Raw genomic sequence first — 11438 nt, 5'->3', positions numbered from 1 at the left:
CCTCCTCCAGCATGTGTAACGCTGTGCCTCCTCTCCCCTGAAGACTTGTATTCAGCTTCTTCTGGTTCGCTGTAATGTCCACAAAGTGCAGCTTTTTCAGCCACTCTGGCTGTTCCAGCGCAGAAAAGGCGAGCCCTTTGCTGCTCATGAAAACTTTCACCTCTCCCAGACATTTTCCAATTTCATTGTACTACTGTACTATGTATGACTGTGCAATGACAATAAAGAGTTATCTTATCTTATCTTACATGCAGCAAAGCGTTTCAGCACCTCTCCTCTGGACAGCAGGACTCTGTCATACAGCAGGAGATCAGGCTAAATGCTCTCCACCTCATCCAGTAATGAGGTGGAGAGCATTTAAACCTTTTGCCATTATTTTATTGATGATCTGAATGACAACATTTATGACCTCTGTGCATTCTACAGGAAAGGTTTGCGCACACAATGCCTCTTGGTGCAGGATGCAGTGAAACGTCAGCAGCTTTCTATCCAGTGACTTCTGCAGCCAGGCCACAAAGCCCCTGTGCAGTCATACTTACCATACTTTTATTTTTATATTTCAATATCACAATAATCTTCTAATTTAGAACTACAAGTTAAAAAAGAACTAATATAAATAAAATACACTTCAGCTAAATACTTTTTCCAAACCACGTGGAGCCGCACTATAAGTCTAAAGAGCTGCATGTTATCTTGCCACTCGCTGACCTTAACCTCCCTCTCGTGCACAAAGGTTCTTCTGTTTGCCAGGTAGGCTTCCAAGTCTATGTTTTTTTGGCCTTTCAAAGACCATAATGAGTTCGTCTTCCAAGTCATACCAGTCGTTTTATGCGGGCGTCACATTGCTGCTCGTAGCCTCTGGTCCTGCCCCCACTTTTATTAGCATTGCCACCTCCTTGGGAATCTCGGTCATTTTACCATTAAGAAGCAGAACATCAAGGTCAGTGTTCAAACATTAGGCTGTTTGAGGAACACGTTGGGGGAAAACAACAGAAAAAGACAAACATTTCTTACCACTGGTAAGTAGCTGACTAAAAACTGAGCAACATGCTTAATCACCACCTGCATTACAGAGAAAATGTGTTTTAGAAAAAGAGAACAGGAGGAACTAGAAGAATTGTAAAGTGCACACATAAGAAGCCATACTGGGAAATTGTCTTCTCTGCGTTTTCCAACTACTACAATTTAAGGTCCTGCATAAGCTCCATCTGTCTAAATTGAAGGTTTCAAGGATGCTTCCAGGTGCGGACTCAAGATGTGATCAATGTGGCCAGAATTCTGCCTCATTGTCACATATGTTTTGGACATGTCCTAATATCACTACTTACTGGTCTAAAATATTTAAAACTTTGTCTGACATTTTTAAAAAACAGCCCCCCCCCCCCCCCCCCCCCCCCCCCCCCCAGACCCAGTAATGGCACTATTTGGTGTAGCTACAGTTAAACACTTAAATAATAAACAAATTCGTGCTCTGAGTTTTATAACATTGCTTTTTTTTTTTCTTGGGGGGGGAGGGGGGGGGGGTTGTTTGTTCTGGGTTTTTTTTCTCTTTTCCCCCTCCTTTGTATATACTTATCTAGGTATATAAATGTGTATGTATAGACATAGATATATGATCGTTTATATAATGGTAATTATATTTTATGTAAAAAGGAGGGGGAGAGGAAGGAAGGGAAGGGGAAAAAAGGGAAAGAAAAAACTATGTCACTGTAAAAGAGATACTTTGTTGCCTGATTTGAATAAAAAAAAAGGGAAAAAAATTGGACTAAACTCACTTGAACTCTGACTTTGTCTGCACTTAGAACTATCACAAGACATTAAAACAAAACATCGGGCATTGATGACATCACAGGAATCTAACATTCTAATCTATGCAAACTGTCTCCAAGGCTACATAATATCAAATTAAATCATAGCAAAGGAGTAAAAAGCAGGATCAGTCTTAGGGTGTATGTTACATGTTTGCCAGTTTGGATGAGTGAGTGCAATACTTCATCGGCCTGTGTTGTAGCAACCTGTTGAACCTGCTGAGAAACTTTTCTTTGTCCACTCTGCCCCAAACTTCACATGCTCCATAAAAGTCGAGGCCTAGAGACCTCTGCATAGTTATTAGCATTAGGTTATCAGTATCATCTGATATATATGACATTTACAGTACAGTACTCACACATGACATAGGAGGAATAAATATGAACTTTTTGACATAAATTTGATCATATGAAATTGGATTTTTTTAAAATATGAAACTTTTTCCTTTCGTCATAATTCAGAAATATAATATATTAAGTTTTGAACATTTTAAAACATTTAAGTTTGCTCGTTGTATTTATAAGATCCTACATGGACGTGCTCCACAATCATTGGTCAGTCATGTTAAAATCCATTATCAGTGGAAAACAAACCTGATCCTCTACTAGAGGCGATTGTGCAATACCTTTTAGACATAACACTCAGCAAACAGTTATTATCAGTTAAAGTCAGTGAGATTTGGAGTGATACATGACACATGACGGAATAAGACACGCAGACTTAGCATGACGAACCGACGAGGAACACGTACACTGTAAATACATACAGAGGGAAAAGAGGACTAGAGATGAGACATGGACATAACTAAGCACAAACAGAACATGATGGCTGGGGGAAAACACACGTGACAGAAGGAATGGGTCACAAGGGCAAAACATGTAAACGAGAGGAGGAGACGGGAGAAAAAGACATTACTGAAATACATGAAGGGCCAGGGCTGGGGCAGCCAACCAGTCACAGACAAACAGCCACATTTTTTACTGTGTCACCGCAAAGAGCCACATCATACACCTGGGCACACATGAACATCACCCATCCCTTCCTCTGTCCTGCGTTCAGTTTGGGGTATCGAACTCAGGACCCTAACCCCATCAGGCCGGGGTCTTTGTGTGGAGTCTGCATGTTCTCTCCAGCTTCCTCCCACAGTCTAAAGACATGCAGTTAGTGGGGGTCTTCTCGCCCCGTTCACATTCACACAGAGATGCATTGAAGATCACCTTGTGGTTAGTGCCTTCTATTCGATGTACAGACTGAATAATAACACCTTCTAATTAGTTCTGTCTCCTTTTGGTGCTCTTCTACGAGTAATCAGTGCTTGATGGCTTACTAAGCTTAACCTTTTTCACAACATTGATAACAAACACACACAAAACAACAACAACATATATTATCTAAAAAAAACTTGATTGGACCACATTTTGATGTTCATCCTACATGTTTATTGAGATTGTCTAATGTCTGCGACGGTATCTTCTCCCACGTCTGCGGACACCCGAGGCCTTGTGGGCTCTCCTGCGTCTGCGAACGGGGCGAGAAGACCTCGCACGTTTGCGTCTATAACTGCGTCGTGGCATCGTCCAAAACGGCGGTACCTGCTCCACGTCACGGGTTCTATTTATGGACTCACCTGGCAACTTTAGTGATGTCACTGCTGATGTTGTCACTGTTGGTGTGACCTCATGACTCATTCATCCCATCTGAACTGTGGTGTAATTATGAGGTCACAGGGGGACGTGAATTTATTCACAAAGTTGAAAGAGAGTTTTGGTCATAACTCAAAGACACAATGATGCAGTCAAATCATTGGAATTAAATATCTGTAAATTACACGATTTAGAGGGGTCTGACATCACATCCAGTCTCTCTGCTGTGATGTCAAATATCAACGCCCAAACCCCACGACCGACAAATAACACAGAACACGCAGCCAGTGACGCACCAAACACACACCACGTTTAGTGACCAATAAATCAAGCGCCACAGGTGGTGTAAATGACAGCTCAGGGATGTGTAATGATGTTGATTTTTTCTGTTCTTGTTCCTTTTTACCAAGCCGGGTTTGTTTGTCCTTGTTTCCCTCTCCTGCTGAGTTCCTCCTGACGGAGTTCATAAGCCAGTCAAAGATCTGCACGTCACAATGGACTGAGATGTCAACTTCCTCCCACCAAAAAAAAAGAAAAAAGTAAAGTCGTCATGCAGCAGGAGAACAAAAAGTCATACTACAGCTACTGCACCCTCTAATTTATTAGATTCTTTCAATCATGTGTTTCATAGGGGCCTCGGAGCACTTCTGCACACTAAATGAGCTGTGCTGGAACTTACACCATCACGTAACCCATAAAGGAAATCTCTTATTCATAAAAAGAAACAAATGTTTGCTTTGATTCCTCCTTGAGAAACTGAATGTCACGGTCCTGGGTCGCTGGCTCAGTGTTTTCTGTTTTGTTTTATTAATCTTTGATTTCTTGATGTGTGATGTTAGTTCTTAGGTTTTGGTTCTGTGTCCCCGCTGTTCTGTGTTGGTACTGTGCCTCTACATAAACAGCATCATAATTTCATATTTTGTCAGCACTTCCTAGCAGTATGTAACTACACAATAAATGTCAGGGTTTGCGTGTTGAGTTATGAATGGAGGACCCAAGATGCAGGCACTGCTGATGTGAGTGAGCTTTATTTATGGAGAGTGACATACAAACAAAGGCGAGGGAGGCGAGAAACAAAACTAGGAAAACCTAAACTGGGAAAGCTGAGAACCAGATAAGAAACCTGGACACGAGGGAATGGAGTTAAAACACGAAGGATGACAAGCAGGAAAAACAGCATGGAGGAACACAGACGGACCAGTAACGCACACAAGAGGACGAATGCTATAAATTAGTGATGGCCCGTGTTAAGGTTCAATATTGAGGAGGGGTAGAGGAGGTAATCTACTTCCATAATAACAACACTGGTCCGGCCGGGTGGAGTCAAACGATGATTTTAATGCACACGCGTGGGAAGACCGCCCGCTGTACGCAGACAGCGCCGATCCCCAACTTACAGAGCATAAGCAGGTGTTTTATACCTTTCAGGGCTTAAATTTACTGACGCCTCTTGACGTCACTCAGATACAGTTCATACATAGGATTCAAAACCACAATGACTTAATACAGTTTAAAATAACATTGTCTCCGTCTCCACAACAGATGCTTCCTGCCATCTGACTTTCACTTCCCGTCTGGAAAACCAAACTGTTCCTCTTTTTGCAGAGACAATTTTAGAGTTACAAGCAAACATGATTAACCTCTCACCTATACATGAGATAAAGTCTACTGTGTGTTTGTGTCAGCATGAACTGCACTCAGTTTCATCTTGTAACCTTTTCCACCAGACAGAAGGCCAGCACATACACATTTAAGATTATAACAAGCATTCAAAAGCATTTAAGATTATAGATTCAACTCAACAGTTTAAAATGGTTATAACTGCACCTGTAATAAAGGCTAATTGGGTACCAATATGTTTAAACATCTGAATACAATATCAATACTGTAGATTATGTTATTAATGCAATGGTAATGAGGATGATGATTAACAATAGCAGTAAAATATATTTCTAATCCCCCACATTCCCTCTCTTGGTGACCACACTTATTTGTGTCATTGCTCCGACCCTCTCTAGCAGTCTTCTGGCCCAGCAAATCAGACAACAACATCATGTCATCTAAGTGGTCCAGTAATAAACGTCAGCTCCCCCTTAAGAACAGTCCATGCATGAGATTAGGTTTTTTCTGGGTCCCTCTCTTGTGGTATGTCAGGCCTCGGGCCTCCAGGATCCTCACCCCCTGTGGTAGCCGAGATGTCCTGCAAAGGGAACAAAACACCTTTTCCTACGCCTCCCTAACTTATCATGTTCATCAATTGTTCTCTTTATTCAAACTTGGTTCAACCTATTATGTCTGGGACTCTTTAATCAAAAGCATGATCCTAATTATGTTTTGACTTATTAACTATTATTTATACATATTCTTCAACATTACTCATCTCAGTACTCATCATTTCAACACTCTTAAAACGTTGCTTTCACGTCCCTGCATATGTTTCCTGTTGCTCGCTCTATTCTCCCTTATCTAATCATCAACCTCCTGTACACAAAACTGTCGCTGCTGCAAGTGCCTCCACTCTGACCTAAAAGTCACCTTTCACAAAAAATCACAAGAAAATCATTATAAGCGCCTATTCTACTAAAAGATCAAAAAGAAAACAACCATTTTAATCAATTAAGTTTAAGCATATAAGCAATTACTCATGCGTAAATTTCATCAGAGCTAAACGCTGCCCAGAAACAACTCCTGTGTTAACACTAACTTCATTTTAAAACTCACATTTCCTGTGTCATAACCTATTGTTGATATAGCATCTTTATCTCATTTTGCTCCTCTGTAAACTAGAGTTAACTTCTACAGTGGCCTCTCTTGTTAATGGCCTGAATTGTATCAACAAGTTTCTCCTCTTTCAGCCAGATTCAGTTATAAGCTAAATGAATTTCAAGTTTATGGATTCTATGTGTTTGTAAGCATGTGCGCCCCTTTATGCTCCAAGTCTCCCCCAATATATCAACCAAGACGTCGCGCTCGGTGAAGCTTATAACCTTCAATAGACTGAGCCACAACTCTTTAATAAGCACAAAATGCAATGTGTAAAAATCATTTCTACGTATAAGCTCTCTCCTCTATCCTAAAAATAAATCTATGTAATATCTGTATGTGTAAGCCTACATTATAACCACTTCTTCTAGAAATCAAAAAGAAATCAAACATTTTCTACTCCTACAATCTTCACTAGTTTCCCCAAAGCATATCTTTTATTCCCACAGTTTCCGTTTAAGTCTTGTACACTGCTTCTTATATACACCGGCAATTTATCTTCTAAGCAGGATTCAGTTCACTTTAATCCTCTAACCTTAACATAAAATAACAATTTCTGCTTCAGTTTTACCATATCTAGATTATCAAAAAAAACCCAAAAGTCATAAAATGATCATAAAATGATCCTAAAACCTATTTCAAACCTTAAATTCCCCCTTTTTTGACACATATAATGTGTCAAACTAAAAATGCTTCACCCAAGCTTAGAAAATTAAAAAAGTTAGTCATCCCAACTTTGGTCCAGTCACACAAATCCACTCACACGCATTCACACCAGGTTTTTGCTGATACTGGAGACTCCCGCGCAAGTAATCAGATTCTCCAATCTCAGCAAAATGAGCTCATTCATTTGTCTTATTTTGTTTTAGGAAAATAGTTCTTTATGCTTTTGGACTGGATTGAATCGCTACAATCCTTTTAGACAGGGACTTACGACCTGATTAGGTCCCCACAGGTAGCCTTCTCCTCAGCCAGTTGTAATCTGGAAAGCCCACCTTATATTTGTTCTCCCGAGAATTTGTCAGCGCTGTTATTCACTGTTGCAGGCCTGCTTAGAACAAAATGAGAAAAAGAGAGCTGATTATTAGCTCATCAAAACACAAAACAAAATCACCTGACAGGTTTTCTCTAAGTGCACTGTTACAAAAATAATGGGGCCAATTCTAGACATGTCCATGTTTAATAAAACTCCCTCTATTAAAAAATAAAAAACAAAAACAACCCAAACCTAACTGACCGAATCAAAAACCTTAAACACACCAAAGTTTTGCCACCAGAGTCCTGGCACTCCCAGGTCAACTGACGTAATTTCACCTCCTCAATACGCCGAAAATCTTGTTAAAACCACACAATTTGCACACAATAATCTCCCCCTTTATGCACTTTAACATACTTAGATTCAGCATAAGATGTAAACCCAATACAACAACGTATCATCACTAAACTATAAATTTCCTATCCAAAGCTGCACTTCTGAACAGTCTGCTATGCTTCCTCTCCCGAAAATCTGTCACACACACACACACAGGAAGCTTCCTCATCACCACTCACTCCAGCTAATTTGCATACTTAGTCATATCTTAAAAAGTTGCCGTAACAAGAGAAATACCTGTTTAAACATTACCACATTATTGAATTACTTTCATTTTCTTTCAATACTAATCACTTGCTTTGATCAATCAATACAAGAGCACTCCCAAGTCACTCTTATAAAAACTACTTTAATCCCTTTTCTTTTCCATAACTCACTCCCTCTGTCATATAACTTCTTTGAGTTATTCCTCATCTTCAAGCTCTAAGTGTATTTTATTAACCATTCACACCATTTTAACACTCATACAAGTAGCAAGCTGATTTTCATTGCATATGTTTATGTTCTTAGCCAGGTTTAACCAAAATCTATGCATTAATCTTCATGAGCTTGTCCTCGTAAGGTTAATGCATTTTCTGCTTGTGTATGTGATTTTGCATATGTTGCTTTTTGCAGTGTTTCAGACTCCTTCACAATTCTCCACTTAAGCAGTCAGTTTTCTCTTCCCCAAATTTGCTAACCCAAATTTTGATTTCCCACCTGAAATAACAGCATCCCTTGTCCTCAGCCATAGGTCAGGGCTTGCTTGTGAGGTTCAGGGACACATGGCGCCGTGAAGAATTCAACCAGAAACTTGCCTTAACATGTCCAGTGATGTTAACCTAGAACTTTCTTCCGACCGCTGCATGTGGAAAATTGATCCAGGTCTGCTTTGCCCCTGAAAATAACACAACTGAGACATTTCCATTATTATCATCAGTGCTTAAACTACCCGTTTTTTCTCTCTCTGGTCAGAAATGCCAACTTATGTCATGTATGTAAGCATGTTCTTCATTTCATATGTATTCATGTTCAGTGAGTGTAAGCCGTTTCTTCATTGCATTTCATGTTATATGATCATGTTAATGAAGTGTAAGCTGCTTCTTCATTGCATATGTATGTTATCGTCAGGTTTAATTCATGCATCTTTTCACTGAGTTCTGCATTCAAACTATCTCACTTCTGATTCTTTCCAAAAATAATTTCACATGTAACAATTTGTGTATGTGTGTTTTCTATAGAGATGGCACGATACCACTTTTTTATGTCCGATACCGATATCATAAATTTGGATATCTGCCGATACCGATATGAATCCGATATAGTGTGTTTTTTAATCAATAAAACATTTTTTTTAATATCTTGCTGCATTTTGTATAAGTTTATACTCAAGTTTAAATAAATAACAACACTAAAGCTATTCTGTTATACCTGTATGTAAAAAATACACTGCGCCCAAAATATTTCATAGTTCAGCAAAACTGATCAATCTAATAAACTTAAACCTGCTCCATCCTCCCTATTCTGGTATTTTAAAGAGTACTTAGCAGAAATATCAAGCAACCTAACTAATAGGGTTGCAAACTCCCAGCAAAAAAAAAAATAGGGAACCACCCCCCACCCTCCAGCTCATGATGCTTAATCGATGTAATCAAATTTAATTTGATGCAGGGGGAAAAATGCACAGAAAGAAATTATTTTTCAAGAATAATTAAATAGATTCAACATCTTTCTTCAACAGAATTGCAGACTGCACAGATGGTATCTTCCCAAAGGAAAAAGTAGTATAGCTTACTAGGGTATATTAGACTTAACAGTTACTATATACAGTAATGGACTTCTATATATTTTACATCAGATTAAAACTTTGGGTGTAAGAGTCAGATAATTATTTATTAAAAGCTAGATATTTTAAATGAGAACAAGAAAGAAAAGTATGTCTTTGTGCCCCCTTTTCCCTGTTCATGCCCTATCGGCCCCCCTGGCTAAACTTTGCTAGATCCGCCCCTGCACAGTTACCAGCCGTCAGCTACGTAGAAAAAGATCCTGGTGTAGAAAGTAATATTAAATAAATTCTAACAACAGCTTATCAAGCTTAAACGTGCTGCTGTTGTTCAGCCGCTGGTTTCCTCTTTCTGGTGAGAAGTGGGCCAAAAACTAAGAAGAGAGACGGACTTGCGACAGAAAAGCCGATCAGCTGATCATTGATCAGTTTCAGATTGAAGTAGCAGCAAGAGAGAGAGAGAGAGAGAGGCAGTCGCTCCATATATCTGTTGCTAAGCTTAAGGTGGGAATGCTTTACAAACATTCAGAGATGAACTTACACACTTGCTTTACTTCTCTCTGGGAAAACTTCCTCGGAGATGAAATGCTGGTTTGCTAGCAAGGCTGCAAATACACACAGCGGCTCTATCACGTGACGCATACTGCTGCAACGTGCTACGGTTATGAGCCGAGTTACGCCGTGTAGCAAGCTTTGTGAGGTGCTTTTTGATATTTAATGGATCGGATTACATTTTTTATTTCTCGCCGATATCCGATCCAATAATTTGGGTCAGTATCGGACCGATACCGATACGTAATATCGGATCGGTCCATCTCTAGTTTTCTATTTTCTGTTTACCTCTTTGTTGTGATCTAGGGGACATCTCTAAACCATCATGAGTTCAGGCTTCAATTTCAACCCAATTATACCCTGTATTCTCGCAGTCGAACTTGTCTGGGCTTCACCTCTCACTCGACTCCGTCCTCTTTTCACAGTGTCCTGTGTTGTCTTGAAATCTCCAGCAACTTTAGTCCCAAGTCAACTGCTTGCTTCTTCTCTGTTTCTTCTCCGTTGATCTTTTCAGTTGTCTCTTTCAAGATTGCTCCAAGCATGGCAAATCTGAAAATCAGTGTCCAGTGCTTTCCCACAGTTCTTTAGCCCACTGTTCAACTGCCCAGCCTGTAATTCAGAGTACATGTTGCATCACGTGCTTTCTTACATGCTGCTGCTGGTGTCGTCAGTCGTTGTCAGTCTTAATGGTTCAGTTGCACTGTCTTTTGCCTGCTGTTAATTCTTCAAGTCCACGATGTTCTGTCGGTCTTCATCAGGAGATTAACTGTCCTTTGAGCTTCTTCTCAGGATGGGGACAAAGTGAGAGGTCAAGCTGTAAAATTTGAAGCCAAAACCTGGCCTGTTTTTCTCCCAATTCTGTTAATCTATGGTTTTGCCGCTGTACTCAAGATTCCAGGTTGAGAGAAGTCCACCTATTTTACGCGCTAAAGCATACAATTAATATCCTTTTCATTTCTTTTCTTAAAACCTCCATTTGCTTCATCTGCCTAGAGTTTAACTCGTCTGTTTCTCTCTCTGGGTGCTCCCTTGTCACAGTCAGTTCCTTTTATGGGCATGCAGTTCCTGTCACACACACATCTGCTATTTTCTCTCACACTTCCACTTTTTCACTCACTCTACTATCCACTTGCTTTTCTTGCTTATTATTTTTGTACAAATCGCACCCAATCACTCAAACCTGCTTCTCACAGCATTCACACTCTTAAACTGTGACAGAAGTTGAGGAATATAACTCAAAATACGCTTTCCTAAGAGTATTTTAGACATGCCTTTCATAATTCAGAAAGAGCAAGTCAAAAAAATTGAAACCTCTATTAATTCTCACAGCACACACAAGAAATTAAAAAAAATAAAACACACCAGCATTTATTGCTGAAGAAAGGTTACTACTGAAAGTAATATGTTAGTCTTAAGTATATACAATGCACTCAATCTATTTATATATATATCCAAACTCAGTCACAGATCACACATTCACAGCAATCCATTCAAACTCTATTTATACTCTCGTAATGAGCAAAACCAGCATCTTAGT

Source organism: Neolamprologus brichardi, unplaced genomic scaffold (assembly GCF_056152115.1).
Source record: "Neolamprologus brichardi isolate AB-2024 unplaced genomic scaffold, ASM5615211v1 NODE_ptg000033l+_length_6344489_cov_1, whole genome shotgun sequence".
NCBI classification, from domain to species: domain Eukaryota; kingdom Metazoa; phylum Chordata; class Actinopteri; order Cichliformes; family Cichlidae; genus Neolamprologus; species Neolamprologus brichardi.
This window is presented reverse-complemented; position numbering follows the sequence as displayed.